The 9,523-nt window shown below is 34.5% G+C and overlaps 1 pseudogene; it reads left to right on the top strand.

The window, feature by feature from the left end:
• The first annotated feature begins 1,723 nt into the window (after window positions 1-1,723).
• On the top strand, window positions 1,724-1,820 carry LOC122099699 (annotated as a pseudogene).
• The last annotated feature ends 7,703 nt before the right edge of the window (window positions 1,821-9,523 follow it).

The raw sequence follows: 9,523 nt of genomic DNA on the forward strand, positions 1-9,523 counted from the left end.
GGAACTACTTTTTGGCCTACTTACGTTGGACTGAAATTTTTAAGTAATTATTAGGAGAGGAGTATTAAAAATAATTTGTGACATTTGTGATCTTGTTCACTCATATGGGCTGGTCATTTGTAAATTGAAAGTTTGAATTACTGTACTTTCTTTCAGATTTTGTGATCTCATATTTCATTTTAAATTGCCTTGCATTTCACAATTGCTTACTGCTAATTCCAGTGTCGTCAGGAATTGAGATGGATTTTCAATTACTTTCTGTGGGCATGTTGCATGGGCCTCAATTAGAAGTCTTGCCCTTGTTACTTGATGATGCGTATAACTGAGACCTGGGATCCTAGGATATGTGTGTCTTGCAGAAGAATAATACCTTTTAGACATCGTATCAGCAAAATTTGCATAAAATCAGTAGGAATGCTTCAGAAATATGGAGAAAAACATTTTGAAACCAGTGAGTTAAAATAATAACAGAGCAGCAGAGTAAATTCCTTTACAGATTAGAGGAAAATAACATTTTTTTTTTACAATGTGAATTCTGAAGACCAAGAACACTTAGAACGTATCACAAGTTTATACAGAAGACATTGCATTGATACTTTTCATATTCTAATACGTATATTCTAAACCTAATTATTTATATTCCAATCTATTTATTGTAATATATATCTATTTATTTTTCAAATTATCAATTAATTCTAGTAAGTTTCAATGTGTGAAATAAAATATCAGCATGTATAAATATAAAATATATAACTATATATAATATAAGAAAAAGGCACATGTTTTGTTTTGCAATGTTTTGTTATGGTTAGGGTATCAAAGGCAACTGTGTTTTAATGTATTATTCCATTATTTCTACCTCAGTGTTTGGTAGAGTTGGACCTAAAGCTTTACCATTTGTAGATTTACAGCCTAGAGGCAAGAGCAAACACTGTGATTAAAACATTACCAATTTAAGGCCTTATATGGAGGAGAAACATATAGATTTCTCTTGTAACTATGAAAATATTTGGTGAATGAAAGGCAGTAGTGTAAATTCCTTCCTGGTTGGATGGTAGCTAGCCAGGACATTAGTAGTAATCATGCATGTGAAAATTTTTTCACCTTTTTGGCTTTAGCCACTTTTGAAATGTTAGGTATAAAAACAATTATTTTTTTGATAAAATACCTTCTAGTCTAAACGATTTTATCTTAACTGTTCATCTCTCTATGATCTCTTTTAACTAAGATTAGTTTTGTTCCAATAAGAAAATCTAGGCTGTCAGGGTAAGATATTCTGATTGGACTGTTGCTACATGAAAGAATAGTAAAGGGTCAGGTAAACATTTGTGCCAGTATGACCTCATTTAGGAACTTTTAAGCTGCAGAAGTTTAGAAGTAACTCTTAAGCAAGGCTTAATTTGAAGCCATTAGCTCCACAAAGCTAACTCAGTTGATAAATAAGTACTTGAAAAGGATCACCTTTGGACCTAACTATAAAGGCTTCAAAGTATGATCAAATTTAAAATGAAAAATATTTAAAATAGTCATTGACAAAAAAATTGCAAATGTGAGCAATCGACCAAACAATATAAGTTTTTTTCCAATATACACAGAATTTTAGAGAAGTAAGATCAATAGCATTTTTAGGAACAATAAGGTTTCCTAGTTACAAAGAGTTAATCAAGGATATATGCCTGTATAAAGACTGCATCATTAACTACTTAAATTTAGAGGATACTACATGCTTCAGCAGCCCGTTTACCCAAATTACAATATAGAGATTAACATGGCACTTGCACAAGCATGATATAAAAATGTGTGAAGTATTCCATATTTTTCATTCTTCAGATGCAAGAAATTAAAAACAGTTATTAAAAAATTGATTACACAAATGCAAATGTAACAATAAATGTAATTCATTGATCTGAAAGTTAGTTTGACATCAGTGTACTAAATCCTCAACTTAGAAAGGCCTTTACATAGCATAATCTTTACAAAACTTCTCAAATTAGATATCATTGTCATTTTATCCCAAAGAAATAAAATACTATATAGGTCTAGAATAAAAAGGAATATTAATCTGTTTCTATATGGAATGCTATCTGAAATAACACATTTAATAATGAACCGATTTATCATAAAACAATGTAGAATTCAAAGTATTATATTCAGGAACAAATGAAATACATTTTGGACATTGTACAAACAAAATACAGATTATTTTAAAATATACTTTTTTCAGACAAGCACCAGAAATATCTTTAGTTTCTGTACTACTCATTTCAACAGATAAGTTAAAATGATTTCTGATTTAAAAAATCACAAACTCGGCAGAAATCATTATAGATGTATACAAACAAATCTTGAATATATTTTGACATCAACGTCAGGCAATTCACTTGAAAAATACGATGGAATCATGAATTTTTAAAGTAAGATATTGCCGTTGCTTTGTATTGTGAAAATATTTTGTACGGACACAAAGATGGATTGGCATTTTTAAAATTTCAGAAACTTAACCAAACCATTATGACTTAGGAGAACAATTTTTACAGCCTTCCACAACTTCAAAGAGGTAGTGATACATATTTATCCTTTTGGCAATATCAAATGCAGCTTCTTCCAAGTTCTTCAGACCTGGTTTCATATAATGCTTCAATAGAAGGAGATCGAGCATATCTTTGCTATTTCTATTTCAACCAGCAAGATGCAAGGGGGTCAAGAGGACTTTAGTTTGGGCAGTGGTATCTGCATCATGATGAACTAAGAAAGAAGCCACTCTGGTATTATTCCACATATAAGCACTGTGCAGGGGTGCCCAGCCATTCACAGTTATTGCATGAATTCTGCCTTGAGCCACCAATTCATGGACAATGTCAAAGTGTCCACTGTAGGCTTCTTGATGAAGAGAGGTATACTCATCATCATCCCTAGTATTCACATGAGTGTTCTTTTTGGAAAGTAGTCTCTGTAAGCCAATTATTTTCAGCAGCCCAAACAAAAATTTGATTGAATACTTCTCCATTTTTTTTTGCAAATGTTACCATTCCTCACTTTTTCATTTTTTTCCTTGTCTACATCAGAATTGCCTAACCAGAGACATTGATTACCAGTGGGAATGAGGTACACATGTATTCCCCAATAGTTCACGTTGGTTGAACTGGTCAGAAAAATCCAGTGAAATTTCTACATCTGTTATTTCAACATGATTTTTTTTCTCTTTTTCCATTTTTACTATTCTAAATTATACTAACTGGAGAGTAGGGAATTGATAGAGAACAGAGGAAAGGTTTTCCTCCATATTCAAAGGTATAGACTGAAAATGAGGACCAGTGGTGTCTTCATGTGCAGCTTATTCTAAGAATGAGAAAATATGAAATAATGCCTTCTATGTAAATGATTTGGGAAATGGCAGAGCAGAAAGTGAAATGATGCAACCAAAAATATAAAAGCAAAATAAATTAGAATAATTATGGAGCAGTCATATTATCTATGATAACCATGAAAGGGAGAGAGAAAGAGAGAGACAGATGTGCGATGACCTAGCTAGCCACAAAATCCATCCCTCTGATCAATTTATAGAGCAAACAGTTTTATTTTTTACAAGAGATGGAAATTGAATTTATGTATTTATTGAAATTAGAACATACATTTTTAATAGCCTACATATAGAGACATAGCTTTGACCAAATTACAGACAAGAATCTAAATCTCTGAAAATTCTAGTAACAGATCTGACTGAAATCAGTTAAGTCACACTTTTCCTGTAAAGTGAAGGAATAGGTCCAGGCTAGGAAAGCAGCTAGAGAAGGCAGGCCGATTGTATCTGGGACAAAACTTTGTGGAAAATGGTATCAAGGATTAATTACTGGTGATCCACTTGCACTGGAAGTGTGAATCTGAACTATTGCTTGCTGATTCTGAACTATTGCTTTTATCATTATATGTTCCAAGAAGAAAAGGTGAGAGGTAATTGATAGCAAAGGGTTAGTAATAAACTTTGACTTCTCATTAAGCACCTTCAATCATCAAAATCACATGAAGACAATAGAGAGGCCTACTTTTTTAGATGAAAACAAGTGTCTTTAAAAACAAGGTAATTATGTATTCCTACAAAGGACTTCTATTTTACTACTGCATTATACAGATGTTGGGTAACAAATAATGGATCTATTAGAAAGCTCTTAAAACTCATATGTTCAATAGTGAGTTCCCTTATATTATATCATGGCATTTTTGTTTATGGTTTTAAGAAGAAATTTACTAGCTTAAATTTCTGACACGACAATATCATCACTGTACAACTTTCTTCTATACTCTAAGTTTTAAATTACTATCTAAGTATGTGCATTAGATATCTATAGAGGAAAAACTAGAAGCCACACTAGTGGCTCATGTGTTTATCCTTGCTAATCAGAAAGATGAAATCTGAGGATTGTGGTTTGAAAACAGACCACGCAAAAAAAAAGTCCATTAGATTCTGATTTGAAAGTAACCAGCAAAAGCTAGAAATGGAGCTGTGGGACAAGCAGTGAAATTCTAGGCTTGAGAAATCTAAAACAAAAAAATCAACAAATTCTGGGACAGAGCCAGGCCCTGAGTTCAAGCCTGGTATTAGCACCAAACAAATGAATGAATGAATGAATTAAAATAAATTAAATGGTCACATGTGGTGAGGCAAGTAAAATGTAACACCCATGGTAAATGGATTGTGTATTATTTTGTAATAAGGCAAATTAACGTTTGTCCTAATCACTAATATTTTATTTGTACTTTTTTGTACTAAACCCTGAATTTAGCATGCAAGTATATGTGTATACATGTTCACACATGTGTGTATGTGTATATGTGTGCGTGTGCTGTTGCAATGTTGTTTGCCAATGTGGACCGTGTGAGGCTGAAGAGAGCTAACTGTGTTGCAATGTATTTATTTATCAGTGTTCTGTCATGTCATTTCTGTGGAGCCACCCTTCTGTACATTTTATTTGTCAAATAATAACATCATCATAATCAAAGCATATACAACATTAAGTTACATAAAAGAGACTACTTTCAGCTCTTATTATATGTTAGGTAAGAAGATACAGAGATAATTAGGTAGTAAGTTATTTTTGTAAGATGACTGTCAGTACAAAATATGTATTTGACCTCTTAAATTGGTTATACTTTTAAGATATACTCATGGAGTGAGTTTGACTGACTTGACCAAACAGGTGTTACTCCATGGTTTTTCCTGTGAAACACAAGGTGGATAAACTCTTTCCGGATTTCTGTTGAAAATAATATTCTTTGTAACATCATATCTATTCTCACTAAGATAATCAACCCTGTATTTATTAGGTTTGAATATCCCATCATATTGACTGAAAATCAGTATTGTGGATATGCTTGTTAGATATACCTTTCAAAAACAAACAAACAAAAAGCATGTGTCACCTCCAGATTGTGGATGCATTTGAAGTTGTTTTGTACATGCAATGGGATCTTCACTAATGGCTTTTTTATGGGAGTAACTATCACAACTTTAACAAATAAGGCTTTTCGAATATCTTTTCCAATATAAATAACAACCCAGAGCGAGTCTTGCAAATTCTGAAAAGCCTTTGAATATTTTAGTATTATTTCAGTTTATTGACTATAGAGCTAAAGACATTTCTGAAATAAATATTGTTAAGATCTGAAGAAGTGAGTGGGTATATAGGCTTTTTTATGCATGATTTTATGAAAACCCTGTTTTTATGAAAGTAAATGAAATAGAATAAAATAATGTAAGTGAATTCGGCGGCGGTTGAGCGGATTCTACTCAACCCAGCAAGAACTGACAAGAAGCAGACATCATCATCCTACAGTTCGCAGACAAGGGACAACCCAGGAACCAAGACTCGGTGTGAGTAGAAGCCTGACATCCTCATTCCTTCTCAGGGAGCAAAGGAGGGAAGGCCACCCCTTCCCCCCACTACCAGAGATCTCCATCTTTGATACTGACAAAGGCCTGTCTGAGCTGCGAGCTCCAACTCAGGCCTTGGAAGAAAACAAGAGACATTTAGCAGGTCACAGGAACCTAACCTGACCTGCTAGAATCAGCTCTACCCAGAGAAAAGTCACCCAGCCTGGGCCGAGCAAGCTCCACCAGCCCCAGGAGTGGATTTCTTCACTGGATAAACAGAACTAGAGGCTGCCCCCCAATACAGCAGCCTTGACAATCAATTGAAATTCAGTAAACTTAAACCCTGAGAAAGGCTCTAGGCTGGGCTCTGTGAGTGCCTCACAAGCTAGTCCCTCAGGGAAAAGCTACTGTTTGCTGAAAGGCCTCAACTCTGTCCAGAACCTAGCCTCATCACAGCATCTCCAAACTAGAGGAAACCTCCATCTCCCACTTTTGTGATACTCACAGCAGATCTCCCTCCCATTGAACCAGCATGGGAGGAGGATCACAAAACCCTAGGTAAAGCAGAGCATTTTTCTGCCTGCTCAAACTAACCGACTTAAGAAACCAATCAAGCCACAGGAAAATCAAACACCACAAACAGACCAGACACCAACTAGAGACTGGTTAATGACACAAGATACAGGATCTTCCCATCCCCCCAAAAAAAATCAAAGAAATCTTTTTAGTATTTTATAAAAAAATTTTCCAAAAGCTTTTTTTAAATTTTAATTTTTAACATTAAAAAAAATTTGTTTTCTATTAAAATTTTTTCTTCCTCTTATAATTTTTATTTTCGGGGTATAAGTGTGTGCTTTTTTTTTTTGTTTTTTTTTTTTATATAATTTTTTTGTTTAGCTCTACTGACCTTTTGATCCTTTTTTTTCTTTCCTTCTCATTCTTTTCACCTTTTCTTCTCTTTTGTTCTTCTTAACATGACTTAATTGCTATTCTGCTCATCCTCAGATATACCCATAGTCGATTATTAGACCTTATCACCCATTGTGTACATACTTAATCCAGAAATTCATTACTCAATTCAAAACCTTTAGACTTAAATTCCTTAATACCAGTACTACTTCTTTATATGTATATAATATTTTAAGCATTTCTATTTTTACGTTTTTGACGTCTCCTTTCTATCCCTACCTTTATCTTATCCTATACAAATTCTTCTTTGAATATTATGTTTGTATTTTGCATAATTTTTAAGTTTTTAAGTGTTTCACTTTTTAATTTTTAATATTTGTTCTTCCATTTTTTTCTTGTCTCATTTTTTCTTTCTTTTTATCTTTTTTTTCTCTCTCTCTACTATCATTCTATTCAACCTATTTCCCGCTATGAGATTAGGACTTAGTTAAATTAACTCACCCTCTGCCTTTCCATATCCCTGTGTTCCTATTTTTACCAATATCTCTCCCTAAACCTGATAATTTCTGGTTTGCCAAATTCTTCTTTGTGGTTCGTAGTCCATTAATACATATTTGTTTGATGTTCAATAGATATATCTGTTGAACTAGAGTGTATCTTCAGACTTTTGATGGTGCATCTACAGACTTTGTTTGATGTTTACCTTAAGATAGTGTTCTAGCACAAAACTGGTGTTACTTTCATCCCAAAAGGGCAGGGCAAGCCGTAAAAACACAGGAAAAATGGCAAGTCCGGGTACCCTACTCCCACTCATGATACTCGGGGGACAGAACAGATAATTAATAATCCATTGGGGAATTCCCAGAAAGCTCTACAAACACTACTGGTAAACATGGGCAATGAAAAGATTGAAAACCTGCAAAGGATTCTGAATGTACATGATAGGGAGAGAGATGAGGCAAACCAAAGTTCAATACAGGAATATCATGAGCGTGAGGAAGCTACTCAAAGATTGATACAAGAATTGCTTGAGCAGCTTGAGAACACACAAAGAGAAATAAAGGAATGGCATGAGCAGGCTGAGACCAGTCAAAGAGATAGACAGGAACTGGGGGAGCTGGCCAAGAACAGAAAAAGAGAAAGTCAGGAATGGCGTGAGCAGGCTAAAAATACTCAAAGAGAGCAACAGGAATCGCGTAATGTGAGGAAGCTAATAAAAGAGTAATAAAGAAATTGAGAGAGCAGTGTTGGTGTGAGCTCTGCTTTGAAGGCCTTGTAAAATTCCGCTGTAAAACCATCTGGTCCTAGACTTTTCTTAGCTGGGAGGCCTCTTATTGCTGTTTCTATTTCAGTGCTTGATATGGGCCTGTTAAGATGGTTTAACTCATCTTGGTTTAGTTTTGGCATGTCAATATTTGCTTGGAAAAGGTCCATTTCTGTCAAGTTCTCAAACTTGTTAGCATAAAGTTTTGAAAAGTATTACCTAATAATGTTATGAATCTTGGTTGTTTCCGTGGTGATGTGTCCATTCTCATCTCTGAGTTTATTTATTTGGGTGTGTTCTCTTCTTTTTCTGATAAGATTCGCTAAGGGTCTGTCAATTTTGTTAATTTTTTCGAAGAACCAACTCTTTGTTTTGTTGATTCTTTCTATAGTTTTCTTGGATTCTAATTCATTCAATTCTGATTTAATTTTAATTATATCTTTCTCTCTACTGGATTGGGGTTTATCTTGCTGCTCTTTTTCAAGGAGGTTTAGATGTGTGATTAAATTTTTGGTTTCAGATCTCTCCAATTTGTTGATGTAGGAGCTCAGAGCTATAAAATTGCCTCTGAGTACTGCCTTTGCTGTGTCTCAGAGGAGCTGGTAATTTGTGTGTTCATTTTTGTTGAATAGCATGAACATTTGAATTTCCGTTCTAATCTCTTCCATGACCCACTCGGGATTCAGCAGTGTGTAGTTCAGCCTCCATGTGATACCGGACTTTCTTTGGTGGCTTTTGGTCTTGAGTTCTAATTATATTCCATTGTGGTCAGAGAGAATGCAAGGTAAACTTCAATGATTCTGAATTTAGACAAGTTTGCTTTGTGGTCTATAATGTGGTCTATTTTAGAAAATGTTCCATGTGCTGCTGAGAAAAACGTGTATTCTGATGCTGCTGGGTGAAATGTTCGGTAGATGTCTGTTAAATCTAGTTGATCTATGCAGCTGTTTAGATCTGCGGTTTCTCTGTTGAGTTTTTGCAGAGTTGATCTATCTAGTGGGGAGAGTGGTGTGTTAAAATCCCCAACAATTAATGTCTTTGGATCTACTTTGGGATTTGAGGGAAAGTAGTGTTACTTGGATAAATTTGGGTGCTCCTTTAATTGGCGAATAGATATTGAGAATTGGAATATCCTCCTGAAGGAGAGATCCCTTAATTAGTTTGTAGCTACCTTCTTTATCTCTTGTCATGAATTTTAATTTGAAGTCTAGTTTATCTGATATTAGGATTGCAACTCTCGCCTGTTTATGGGGGACGTTGGCTTGGTAGATTTTGTTCTAGCCTTTAACATTGAAAATGTGTTTGTTTTTCTGGGCAAGATGTGATTCCTGAAGGTAGAAGATAGAAGGGTCTTGTTTTTTAATCCAACTAGACAGTCTATGTCGCTTAATTGGAGAGTTAAGTCCATTAATATTGAGAGATAGGACTGAGACGTATTTGGGAGTTCCTGCCTTGTTATCCACCTTCTTGGGGGCTGCGAA

Source organism: Dipodomys spectabilis, unplaced genomic scaffold (assembly GCF_019054845.1).
Source record: "Dipodomys spectabilis isolate Male_0828 unplaced genomic scaffold, ASM1905484v1 ptg000529l, whole genome shotgun sequence".
Taxonomy (NCBI): domain Eukaryota; kingdom Metazoa; phylum Chordata; class Mammalia; order Rodentia; family Heteromyidae; genus Dipodomys; species Dipodomys spectabilis.